Below are 14,108 nucleotides of genomic sequence, written 5' to 3'. Positions count from 1 at the left end.
TACTCACAATGGGAACTTTATTTATAAGTGCTAATTGGAGTTGCATACCGTTGGAGACAATTTTATGAGGCCTTTTTAACAACTCCTGGGTTAAAGAATGTACTATAAAATTAGACAATTTAACACCAGTGCTGAGGCACATGGAAATTGTCTCAGTCACAATGACTTGCAAATCAGCAAATCGAGAAAGCTTTTCAATTAGATTCTTTCTCCCAGTGACAGGAAAGCACATACCTTTGTTCCTGCCAGGCCTTTGTTAGTCATGACTCCTCTCAAATCTCCAAACAGAAGAGTATCCCGTAATGCACTTTTAAACCAATCCCAGTGAAAACCCTGAGCCGTGTCCCCTCCAACTGCTTCGTGAAACCATAAGGCGTCTCCTCAAAATCCAGCACAAGCCGGCCTGTTCCCTCTGGACTAGAAGAGACACGAGAAGTGCCGGCTTCCCATGGCTGCTCTAGCCAGGAGCAGTTCCCGGGCCTCTACTGCCACCCCGTGTCACAGAGCAGGAAGGTCCTGGCGATCCCTTCTGCAGCAGGCAGTGTGAGACTCACCTCCTGCTGGAGGAAGGGTCAGGGGCGTCCGGACTCCACTCCGAGGGTGACTGCAGATGCCCGTGCCCTTGACCTTGGGCTCCTCCGTTCTCCCCAACACTTCTCCCTGGTAAAACCCTCATGCAATGAGCAGAGAGTTGCCCTCGGCCCAGAGGCCTTTCCACACACGCGTGCCTTCTAGCAGGACAGCGCACTGGAGGATTCCCTCCGCCAGTCAGGATCTGGCTGGGACCGGCTCTGCTGGGGTGAACGCTCCCTGCTGTGGGCTGTGAGCACAACGGGGCAAAAGCCTTGAGGTTTTCTGCGAGGGCTCTGGAAGACCACGCGCACGGGGACAGACCACGCTCCTAGGCCACGGAACTGAGAAACGCGGAGAGGAAGCTGAAATAGAATGAAGGCAATAACGCGCCCTCTTTGGGAACACTGCCAACTGGAAATTGCTTCTCAGTCCACTCTCATGATGCACAGTCTCCACAGGAGAGGCCAGCAGCCGGCAGGCAAGGCAGAACTATCCTCCTGCCTTTCCACACGGCTAGAAGTATGGCAGCTCCTCGGGCAGGCTGTGGACTCAGCACCAGAGCTAGTTTTCTTCTGGGTCTTGGCTGGGCATGGGGGCCATCAGCAAGCCTGGGTGAAGCCCACACCCTGTGCCACCTCTTAGGCCTGGTGGGAGCATAATCTGTGTACCTTAAAAAATTCTACACAGCAGCCTCACCTCCCCAGAAGTTTGTATTCGACTTGTGGTTTGATTTTGGATAGGTTGGTTTTCAAGAAACAGTAAGTCCATAAACTGAACAGACTGATTTCTGGCAAACTGGATGCTCTTGCACGGGTTCATCCAGGGAGCTGGGTTTTGGTGGTTGGCCAGCGTCCAGATTCATAAGCAACACGGTGGCCAGGTGAGCAGTATCCGCTTCTCACCACCAACTAAAATAATCAGTTCAAAGTGAACTGTGCCAGGAGTATCGGACAACGGCTACTGCAGGCCAGGTGCATCGCAGCAAGGCTGGCGCAGCACTCACCATCCATAAAGGGTGGCAGGCGGCAGAGTGGGTGCCTCCTGAAGAGCCCTGGTGCCTTCACTGCTGCTGGTGGCTTTCCCAGGGACAGAGACGGGCTTCCCTGGACACTGCGGGGAATAGGGTAATATCCACGGTAACAGGCCTTCATCTCATACTTATTCTGTGCCAGGCACTTTACACATGCTTCACCCACTCCCTTGCGGTAGGAACTGCCATTACTATGCTGATTTTGTAGAAGGAAACGAGTCAAAGGGGTAGAGATGTGCTAAGATCCTGCGACCCCAAGTGGCGGAACTGGACGCCAACCCAGGCATTTGGCTCTGGAACCCATACTGGTAATCCAGGACAAATCGCCACCTCTGTGTCTGCTTCACTAATAAAGCTCTGACCTGAAATCCAGCGACTCCTTTGGAAGATGGGGGTGCAGCCTGCACAGCCCTCCCTGGGCTGTAGGCCCTGCAGGTGGCTTCTCCACAGCTGAAGAACTGCTCCCCCGGGTGGTCATAGATCCCCAAGGCCAGCATGGAGGTGGCTGGAGGCTGGGCCATGGTTGGACTGCAAAGGCTGACTGGCTCCTACAATTGGCAGAGCTATGTGCCACCTGGTGAGGACAAGGACTAAGTACCTGCTTTTTCCTTGGCTCCGTGTCCTGACATTCGGGAGACCAGCACTCGGACTTCCACCTCAGCAGGGTCTGTGCTTGCAGAGGGCCCCACTCCCACCAGCTCACCCCTCCGGGGCTTCTGAAAGAGAGAAGACAGAAAGGGGAAGGACTAGACTCCAGAGGACGAGAGGTCTCATAGGGCTCGTTTACATTTTTAGTATTTCTCCTGGGGTTAATAATACTGGCCAAGGGAGAAATGTTACGGGATAAAAATTCATAATGTGCTGGGTTCTGGATGTTTGTCCTCCTTTGTACTCACAGAAGACCTCACTAGCTTACTTCAGCCCTTTTCCTCCTCTTGCCCCTAAGAAGGCCCTGTCCATCCAGCCTGGAACCTGGGCCTATGGTGGACAATCCAGGGTAAAAAAGAGGGACAGAAAAGCCAGAGAAGAAAGGACTCGAGTGGGAACAGGAGTTGATTTTCTTTTCTTTGAGAAGAGGAGCATAGAGGGCAGGGGATTGCTTGCACAAGGTCCTGAGTTCGATCCCCAGTACCAAAAAAAAAAAAGAGGAGCTTAAGTAAGTTCCATTGTGCATAGACATTGGATGGCATAGATCAGGAAGGGAAGGATTTTATAGAAACATTGCTGGAGACTGTTAATGCTTTTCATAGTTTTAGAAATTAAAATACAGTTAAGATTCTTTTCCAACTACCTTGGCTAGTTAGAATTCATTCTTTTGAACATACCACTGCAGGACTCAACAGAGGGATTATGGCTTTATAGACATTATAATTCTCCTATGTTTTTAAAAAGAAAAAGTGAGCTAATGGAACTCAGTCATCCTTTGCTGTCCCCAGGGGTTCCAGGCCCTCAAAGACACCAAAACCCACAAGTGCTCAAGCCCCCTATAGAAAATGGTATCATATTTTCACCTAACTTACACACATCTGCCTGTACCCTTTAAACTGTGCCTAGATGGCCTGTAAGCCCTAATACAATGTAACCACTATGTAAATAGTTGTTACACTGTATTGTTTAGGGGATGAAAGGGAAAAGTCTGTGATGTTCAGTACAGATGCAAATTCTTTTCAAATATTTTTTACCCAAGGTTGGTTGCATCCACGGATCCAGAGCACTGACATGGGGTGCTGACTGTACCCCTGGATCTCCTGCTCAGCCAGCCATGTGAAAGAATATACAAAAGCATAGAAATTCTGGAAAAACATTTACATAGAAAAACATGGAAGCATAAACACCAAATATAAATATTAGCAGGAGATGGGCTGGGGATTTAGCTCAATGATGCCACCCCTGCCTCGCACGTGCAAGGTCCTGAGTTCAATCCCCAGTACTATATATGCAGGAGATTGTCTCTGGAGAGTGAGGAAATAGAGGCATTGTAGGCACCACAGGCCCTCCACCAAAAAAGTGCTAGAAATGAGTTCTTGTTGATGTGGCTTGCACCGTTTGTTTATTCCTTAACCAATCACTGTTGCCAGAGGGAGATGTGCTCTGCCTGGCCAGGCTTGCAATGCAGACAGTCAACTCCAACTAAATCACAGAAGTGGAGTGGGGAAGGGATTGCACCAGAGTGAAAGGAAGGTGGGAACTAATGAATGGCATCAAAGCCAAAACAACGAATGTGTGGCTCCAGACTCCAGGTCCAGGGCTTTTCCATCAGGAAAAACTGGCACTGGGCGCTTGCTTACATATGGTAAGAGATTAGGCAATAAAGCACAGTAGAAGTTCCTAGTCATTTTCAACTCACCTTCACTTCCCATTTATTTGCAGTGACATTTGCTTTGTTTCATTTATCCCTTTTAAAATGCCAACCTAGCAGTATGAAGTGGTTGTAAGTTTGAATAACTGTCATGAAAGCAGTTTTAGTAAAAATAAATAAGCCATTCAAAGGACATATTTACTCAAAAGTAGAACCTTTGCCAAGACAATTATACAAGTTAGAAGAAAGGCAGCCATCTAGTGGCTATACCCTTTCATATTGTTGCCACAAATAAAGGACCCAGGAATACTATTCTATTGGGGGCAGAATTATTTCATATGAGAGGAAATAGAATTATAAATTATTTGCTCCTTTGAAAAAAGGTAAGGTCTATCTAGAAATTCATTGATGGGATAATTTTACAGAAACTATTTTCATTTCCTTTTATTATGCCTGTGTAGACTAAACCCTTCTCCTGGCTAACTACCTGAAGCTCAGATTTCTGGTATATGATTAGAGACATTTTCTACTCACTAATTCTAGTATGTATGTGTTTAACATATATTCTTATGACCAATGATATCACTCCTAGTTTGGCACCAGTGTATGTTATAGATGTGGTTAAATGCTATTAAGGGAAAAGAGCACGTTCCGAAAATTAAGCTTCCATGTGATACCATTTTACAAACTTAAAATCAAGTAAAGTAAGAAATAGATATGTTTTAAGAGGGCATACACATGTAACAAACACCTGTGAAATGTTATGTAAGAAGTAGTTATGTTGGTTCAGGGAGGGAGGGGTATATTTGGGGAAACAAACCAGTCATTGGGATTTTCACATAAACAAAACTTACAAATGCAGTATAAATATAGAAAGTATATGTATAGCCTCCAAGTCCCTCTGTGGACTCTGCAGTCTCCTCATGACTTGTGCTTCTCAGCAGACTTTTACTGACGCTTTAAGCCACTGTAGGAGAGAGTGGCGGAGTGGGCCCTGGCAGAGGCTTGGTGGGGGAGGAGTTGAGCATTCACCCTCAATGCTGAGGAGCTTCAAAGACGAGACACGGTGCTTCTTTGCAAGTTGGTGATCTTTTCCAGTCTCCTCGTTACCATATGACTAATTCGGAGACTAGCAGAGTGTCAGAATAGGAAGGGATTTTAGAGGTCTGCTTGAACCTCTTTATTTTGCAGAAAAGGAAACTGAAGGCCAAAGCAGTTATGTGAATTTCCCAAAGCCACACAGCTTGGCCATAGCAGAACATGGAGCTGAATTCCCATCCTGAGGCCAATTGAAATACACTTTACTGCTACCTTCCAACTATAATTCCAACTGTAATTATGTCCATAGTCTAATTCAGTGCTGTATTACTATGTTGACATTTAATTGACACATGCAAAATATCTGCCAAATGTCTGAGAAAGAACAATTTACTTGCAAAATGATGCATGAGAGATGCTATTTGTGTAGTTTTTTTTAGAAAACTAAACGGAAGCCAGTTATGGTGGCATATGCCTATAATTCCAGCACTCGGGAGTCTGAGGCAGAAGGATCACCATGAGTTTGAGGCCAGCCCGGGCTACAAACTGAGACCCTGTCTCAAAAACCAAAAAACAAACAAACAAAACTAAATGGAATTTATGGTACATGAGTGGACTGCTTTCATTACTAAATTTTTCATTAAAATATTTCTGAACACAGTTGGGTATGGTAGCATACACCTGTAATCCCAGCTACGTGGGTGGCTGAGGCAGGAAGATCAAAAGTACAAAGACAGCCTAGGCAACTTAGCAAGACCCTGCCTTAAAATGAAAATAATAATAAAAGGGCTGGGGATGTAGCTCAGAGGTTGAGTGTTTGCCTAGCATGCTCCAGGCCCTAGGTTCAGTTCTCCATTCCACAAAAGAAAAAAGTTATAGATCTAGCACTGTCTATATTAGTTGTTTTTAAAAACTTACTTATCAACAATAATAATATACATAAATAGCATAAATTTACATTACTAAACTAGGGAAAAAATATTTTTCAAAAAGAGATAAAACAGAGCCAGGTGTGGTGGAGCATGCCTATAATCCCAGCACTTGGGGGGCTGAGGCAGGAGGATTGCTGTAAGTTCAAGGCCAGCCTGGGCGACACAGTGAGTTCAAGGCCAACCTGAAGTACATAGCGAGATGAGAAAAAACAAACAAAACTAGCCTTGCCCGAACAGAGGCCTTTTGCCTTTGTCCATGGCACCTTGGAAATCACTTCTAAGCCCCTACAGTGACCCACCTGACAAGTGTCTTGAAGCCCATAGATTGTCTCACAGGGTAATTTGCAGTGGGGCCTCTGGGCCATACTGTGGCAGCAGACTTCAAGAGGGGCTGGTCCTGTCCTTTGAGTAACAGAGTCTTCACCAAAATTCATGTTGAATTTTACTCATAAACTCAGCCAGATGAAGAAATATGGCTTCCGAGTGGTGCTTAGCGCCCTAGTTTTGGAAAGGGCTGTAGGTCGGGGGTGCTGTCTCTTGCCCTTCCTCCCTTTCCCTGTCCGGAGCTGGCAGCAGGAAGGCAACATCTTAGAAGCAAGGAAATGGTGGGGGAAATATTCATTGACTCCGGATAAGTTCCTAAATAAATCCTTCTGTCTCATCCTGGAGTTCATGTTAATGTCATACCTAAAACAGTAGAAAAGAATTCAGAAGTTTCAGTACAGTTAACTGCATTTGCTGAGTGGGTGCCCCCTGGAGAAGCTCAAATACTAGAAAGGACAAACACAGTATCCTCGGGGAAGCCTTGTGCTCCTGACTATGACAAGAGCCACTTGCAGAGCTAGTGATTAGCACTTGTCATACATTATTATCTCAAGTTTCAGCAACATCATGTGAGAGGGATCCCATGGTTATCCGCCCTCATTTGATCTTACAAATGAGAGTAGTTTCATGGGATGTAGACTGAAGGTTGAATAATAATCTGTCCAAAAAAGTTTATAGAAATATAGTCTTTTGGATTAATTGAAGTTATCTCTTAATTTCAAATTTAGGATTTCTAAGAGAAGAAATATTTTATTACAGATTAATACTGTGAAGAAACAACAGACTAGAAACAGATTATAAATTGTGTTCATATATATTCTAAGATGACATTTCTTTACTGAGGAGTAGGCCCTTTAAGAAACCTGTTTGGATCTGTCCCGCCACTCCCGGCCCAGAGGAAGGGGATTCTGAGCCGATATCCCACTGCTCCTGGTCCAGAGGAAGGGGCTTCCTAGCCACCATCCCTCCCGCCGCTCCCGGCCCCTGTCCCACCTCTCCCAGCTCAGAGGAGGTGAGCCGCATGGGCGCCAATAGCAACCCCCACCTGCCCCCCAGGTCAAAATGAGAAAACACGTAAATAACTCTCAAAACCAGACTTCCAGATCACCTACAGCAACCCCAAAGGGAAATGAGATGGAACACTCTGATACTCAACCACCTAGACCCACTGAACTGGCAACAAAAGGGGATCTGGAAAAAATGAAATCAGAAATAATTTCTCACATAACAGGAGATATTGTGCTTCTAGTGCAAGTCATGATTAATAAATCTAGAGAGGAACTGAGGAACATGATGGAATCCCAACATAGGAAACAAATGGAATCCATAAAACAGATGCAAATAGATTTCCAGGAGATGAAAAACTCCATTGAAAGTCTACACAGCAGAATGAACCAATGTGACAACAGAATTTCAGATATAGAAGATAAGATTGCAATTAATGACCAGGAAAAGAAAAATTGCTTCAAAATTATAAGAGAACACAAGAAATCAATCCAGCAGTTGCTAGATGATGCAAACAAGAATAACATAAGACTGACTGGAGTCAATGAAGAAACAGGAGAGAGTACATATGACATAAAAAAACTCTTCACAGAAGTAATGGTAGAAAACTTCCCAAGCAGGGGAAAAGAACTTCACATACAGATAAGTGAGGCATATAGGACTCCAACTAGCCTTGATCAAAAAAAAAATCTACACATAGGCATATAATTGTTAAGATCCCAGAAACTCAACAGAAGAACAAATTTCTACAAGCAGTTAGAGAAAAGAAACAAATCACATACAAAGGAAAGCCCATCAGAATAGCAGCAGACTTCTCAACACAAACCATCAAGGCAAGAAGAGCTTGGAGTGACATATTCCAAGCCCCAAAAGAAAACAGCCTCCAACCCAGATTGATGTACCCTGCAAAACTATCTTTCAAAATTGATGGAGAAATAAGATACTTTCATGACAAAGAGCACCTTAGGAACTTCATGAATACCAAACCGGCACTCCAAAGAATTTTACACAATATCCTAGGAACAGATATTGAGGATCACAACCCCAGGAAGCAAAGCAGAATGAACCCATCTGGCATGACAAGAAATTAAATGTAAAGGGGGAGAATCCAACAAAAAGAAAAAGGCATGGCAATGATAAGTCAATACGTATCAGTTATAACCATCAATGTTAATGGTCGCAATTCACCAATCAAAAGAAAGAGACTGGCAGAATGGGTCAAGAAGCAAAATCCAACAATATGCTGCATACAAAAAACACACTTAATTCAAAAGGAAACTCATAGACTGAAAGTTAAAGGGTGGAAAACAATACTCCATGTGACAGGAACCTAAAAAAAGCAGGAGTAGCTATCCTCTTGGCAGATCAAGTAGATTTCAAACCAACACTGATTAAGAGAGATGAAGAAGGACACTACATCCTTGTAAAGGGAAGAATCCAAGAGGAAGAGATGACAATCATAAACATCTATGCACCAAACACTAGTGCACCCAACTATATAAAACAAATACTAACAGATATGAAAAGTCATACATGCAGTAATACAATTGTAGTGTGGGACCTCAACAACCCACTGTCACAAATAGATAGATCAACTAGACAAACAATAAGTAATGAAATACTAGAACTCAATCGAACTCTTGAACAAATGAACTTAACAGATGTTTACAGAGTCTTCCATCCCACAAAATCAGAATACACATTCTTCTCAGGTGCACATGGGTCATTCTCCAAAATAGACCACATACTCTTGCATAGAACATGTTTAAGGAAGTGCAAAGGAATTGAAGCTATCCCCTGTATATTGTCAGACCATAGTGCAATGAAATTGGAGATCCATAGCAAAAGAAACCACAAAAATTTCATACACTTGTGGAAATTGAACAACACACTCCTGAATAACCAATGGGTCATAGAGGAAATTAAAGAAGAAATCAAACAGTTTCTTCAATTAAATGACAACAAAAGTACAACATATCAGAATCTATGGGACACAATGAAAGTAATCTTATGAGGTAAATTCGTAGCAGTGAATATGCATATTAGGAAAAGAGAACAAGCCCAATTAAACAACCTACTGTTGAACCTCAAGCTTCTAGAAAAAGAAGAGCAGGACAACTCCAGAGCTCATACAAGGGAGGAAGTTATAAAGATCAGAGGAGAAATCAATGCAATGGGACTAAGAGAATGATACAAAAAATCAATGAAGCCAAGAGTTGGTTCTTCAAAAGAATCAACAAAATTGACAAACCCTTAGTCAACCTTATCAGAAAAAGGAAAGAAAAGCCCCAAATCCATGCAATTAGGAATGAAAAGGGTGAAATTACAACAGACTCAGCAGAAATCCAGAGGATCATCGATACCTACTTCCAGAACCTATACGCCAATAAGATGGACAACAGAGAAGAAATGGACAGATTCCTAGATACATATGAATTACCAAAGTTGAACAAAGAAGACCTAAAAATTCTAAACAACCCAATATCAACCAATGAAATTGAAAATGTAATTAAAAACTTATCACCTAAGAAAAGCCTGGGCCCTGATGGCTTCACTGGTGAATTCTACAAGACATTTAGAGAGGAATGGCTGCCACTACTGTTTGAACTCTCCAATGAAATTGAAAGGGAAGCAATACTCCCAAATTCATTCCTGGAAGGAAGCATCACCTTGATCCCCAAAGCAGAGAAAGACCCAACCAAAAAAGAGAACTATAGGCCAATCTCACTAATGAACATAGATGCAAAAATCCTTAATAAGATACTGGCAAACAGAATGCAGATCATCAAGAAGATCATACACCCTGATCAAGTGAGATTCATCCCAGGGATGCAGGGATGGTTCAACATATGCAAATCACTCAATATAATACACTATATCAATAGAGCCAAGGACAAAGACCATATGATTATCTCCATAGACACAGAAAAAGCATTTGACAAAATCCAATATGCATTTATGATAAAAAAAAAAACCCTAAAAAAAATTGGAATAGATGGTCTCTACCTCAAACTGATAGAAGCCATCTATGAAAAACCAACAGCCAGTATCATACTAAATGGTCAAAAACTGAAATCCTTCACACTAAAATCAGGATCAAGACAAGGATGTCCACTATCACCACTCCTGTTCAATATAGCCTTGAAAACATTAGCCACAGCAAATAGACAAGAGAAAGAAATAGAAGGAATAAAGATAGAAAATGAAGAAGTTAAATTGTCATTATTTGCAGATGACATGATACTCTATATTGAAGACCCCAAGAACTCCACCAAAAGTCTTCTAGTCTTAATAACCAAATTCAGTCAAGTAGCTGGATACAAGGTCAACACACAAAAATCAATAGCTTTCCTCTACACCAATGACAGACTCACTGAGAGGGAAACAGGGCAAAAAACTCCTTTCACAATAGCATCCAAAAAACTGAAATACCTAGGAATCAACCTAACAAAAGAAATCAAAGACCTCTTCTCTGAAAATTATAGCACTCTGAAAAGAGAGATTGAAGATAATTTCAGAAAACGGAAAGACATCCCTTGCTCCTGGGTAGGAAGAATCAATATAGTGAAAATGACCATACTTCCAAAACTGCTATATAGATTCAATGCAATCCCAATTGAAATTCCAGCAGCATACTTCACAGACCTTGAGAAAACAATCCAAAAATTCATTTGGAACAAGAAGAGACCCAGAATAGCAAAAGCAATTCTAGGTAACAGAGACATGGCAGGGGGTATCACAATCCCCATCCTGCAACTATACTACAAAGCTACTGTGATAAAAACAGCATGATACTGGCAAAGAAACAGACCTGAGGACCAGTGGAACAGATTAGAAGATGCAGAAACAACCCCAGACACACTCAGCCATCTCATCTTCGATAAAGGAGCCAAACATCCTCACTGGAGGAAAGATAGCCTCTTTAATAAATGGTGCTGGAAAAATTGGCTTTCAACTTTCCAAAGATTAAAACTAGACCTATATCTCTCACCATGCATTAAACTAAAATCAAAATGGATTAAAGATCTAAATATTAAAATAGAAACTCTGAACCAGTTGGAACAGAGGTTAGGTAGAACTCTTGAAGACATCAGTGTAGGAAAAGCTTTTATGAACAAAACCTCAGTTGTCCGTGAACTAGCACAAACAATCAACAAGTGGGATCTCTTCTTATTAAAAAGCTTCTGCACAGCAAGAGAAATCACCAGCAGTGTGAAGAGACAACCCACAATGTGGGAAAAAATCTTCACCTGCTTTTCCTCAGACAAAGGTCTACTATCTCGAATCTATAAAGAATTTAAAAAGATCAGACCTCCCAAATCTAAAGACCCAATCTGAAGATGGGTATCTGAAATGAACAGACATTTCTCAGACAAAGAAGTAGAAATAGCAAATAAATACATGAAAAAATGTTCAACATCACTGTTCATTCGAGAGATGCAAATGAAAACAACACTGAGATTCCACCTCACTCCAGAAAGAATGGCTGCTATCATGAAATCAACCAATAACAAATGCTGGCAGGGCTGTGGGGAAAGAGGAACCCTGCTCCACTGCTGGTGGGAGTGTAGACTGGTGCAACCACTGTGGAAATCAGTATGGAGAGACCTCAAAGAACTAGGACTGGAAGTCCCATTTGACCCAGCTATTCCACTGCTGGGGATCTTCCCCAAAGAATTCAAAGAATCATACCACAGTTATATATGTGCACCCATGTTCATAGCTGCGCGGTTTGTGATAGCTAAAAGTTGGAAACAGCCCAAATGCCCATCAACTGGAGACTGGATAAAGAAAATGTGGTTTTTTTATAAAATGGAGTACTACTCAGCCATAAAAAACGAGAAATTAGAGATATTTATTGCTAAATGGATGCACACTGAGGCCATACTCTTAAGTGAAATAAATAGGACACACATGTATAAATACTGAATAGTTTCTCTGGTGTGAGAAACAAAGTGTAAATAAGGACTAAAATGTATAATAGGTAATGTGAAATAGGAAGAAAAGGGGCAAGGGGGAAGGAAGTGGGAGGGGTAGGGGAAAGGATAGAAGGGAATGGGATTAATATGAAAAAATGGAAAAATGGGAACAAAATCTTTGTAAATAGGGAGGAATGGAGGGGTTGAAGGGAGGGCTGGGCAAGGGTGAAAAATAAGAACCAAAAGAGATTATGTAAAGGTGCAAATTTCCAATGATGAATGTCATTATATTGTATACCTAAAATGTACCAATGATTAGAATGAATAATCGATAATGCAAAATAGGAAGAAAAGGTCCAAAGGGGTAGGGGTAGTGGGAGGGGCAGGGGGAAGGAAAGAAGGGAGAGGAAAAATGATGAGAAATGGAAATAAAGTCTTTGTAAATAGGGAAGGGTGGAGGGGGTGAAGGGAGGGCTAGGAATGGAGAAAAAATAAGAACCAAGATGCATCACGTAAAGGTACAATTCGTACAATTCCCAATGAGAAATGTAATTGTGTTGTATACCTAAAATGTACCATTAAAAGAATTTAACAACAACAACAAAAAAGAAACCTGTTTGAAGGAAGTTAGAAGTGTTAAAATTACTATTAGCATTATGATGCTCATAATTGATAATATCAGTTTTAAAGCTTTTAAAGCATCATTTTTTTCATTTCCTATTAGGCAAAAATACTGCACTAAATATTGTATATAGTTTGTGAGATAAAAATATTATCCCTATTTTTTTTAAAAAACTAAATCCTAAAGAAATAGCCCAAAAGTGATAAAACTGAGACACATCCAACCTTTATATCTGTAAAACTTTATTCAATACAATTGCTTTGTCTCGATTTAAAGAGCAGCCCTTTTATTTCTATTGTGCAAAGAGTGGCAGCACAGGTGAAGAAATCTTACAGGAATAAAGGCTAATTAAACAACATTAGTCAGAAAGATGCAGAGCATCCCCACAGCTTCGACTCTCTTCTGCAAAGTAAAGGGAATAGAGCTGGGGAATTGAACCTAGTTCAAGTTATGTTTTTGGTAATTGGTAGAGCCAGCCAATCACAGAAAACACTAAATGCTAGAATTGGCACAGCAGTAGATGGCATGAGTATAAATTATGCACAGTGCTTGCCTTCCAGGAGCTCCCAAACCAATGGATGAATAAAGTTCTTTCCCAGAAAAATTAATGCAGATTTTAAAAACGCTGTGAGAAGTATATTTTAATTTCAACCAAGAAAGTACATCTCCAGATACCTGAGATTTTTCTGTTTAACGTTTTTTACTAATCTATTGTAAAACATATCTATAGATTTTGTATTTGTTTCTGTTATTAAAGCAATGCAAACACATGAAAAAAACAAAACCATTTCAGTAAGAGGCAGGGTAAAAGTCTTCTACCCCCCACATTCCATTTCTATTCTCTGAGAGTTATTAAGAGTTTCTATGGGGCCAGGGATTTAGCTCAGTGGTTACACCACCTGTCTCGAAAGTGCAAGGACCTGAGTTCGATCCCTGGTACCAAAAAAAAAAAAGTTTTTATGCTTCCAGATATTTTACATTTCTCTGACATCTATATTTATATCCATATTTTTATTTTTAAATTATTTACTTAAAAAAGAATCATACTGGTGGTTCTTCAAAAAAATTAAAGGTGGAATAGAACCTTTGTGGTGGTTTTAAAAAATTTTTATACTTCTATTTTGAAAAAATACATATTAAAGGTAGAATTACAATATGATGCATCCTCTCCACTCCTGGTATACCAAAGAGTCTTGGAGAATAAAAATGGCAGCATAAAGGCCAGCAGCAAATTCAGCCTCTCTGGGACCAAGAGTCAAGACAGCTACAAAACAAGCATTTAGTGAACAGGCCAGGGATTTGGCTCCGTGGCGCTGCACCTGCCTCACAAGTGCGAGGTCCTGAATTCGATCCCAGGTACCTGGAA

The 14,108-nt window shown here is 41.5% G+C and overlaps 1 long non-coding RNA gene across 2 annotated transcripts in view; it reads right to left on the bottom strand.

Moving 5' to 3' along the window:
• LOC101721901 (uncharacterized) overlaps window positions 1-14,108 on the bottom strand; it is a 46,065-nt gene that overhangs the window by 8,719 nt on the left and 23,238 nt on the right. The window contains exons 2-3 of one of the 2 annotated variants that reach the window (XR_002387845.2): window positions 6,172-6,559; window positions 2,202-2,319 (exon numbers count right to left, since the gene is read on the bottom strand). This is a non-coding gene — a long non-coding RNA (uncharacterized LOC101721901). Of the gene's footprint in view, window positions 1-234; window positions 2,164-2,201; window positions 2,320-6,171; window positions 6,560-14,108 lie in introns of those variants that run through there. The other variant, XR_205874.3, reaches the window with a different exon arrangement.

The sequence above is a fragment of the Heterocephalus glaber genome, unplaced genomic scaffold (assembly GCF_053883595.1).
Source record: "Heterocephalus glaber isolate CG9 unplaced genomic scaffold, H.glaber_assembly_v1.0 deba00000768, whole genome shotgun sequence".
In the NCBI taxonomy this organism is placed as follows: Eukaryota; Metazoa; Chordata; class Mammalia; order Rodentia; family Bathyergidae; genus Heterocephalus; species Heterocephalus glaber.
Note: the sequence above shows the minus strand (reverse complement) of the source record. Positions and strands in the feature narration are given on the sequence as shown.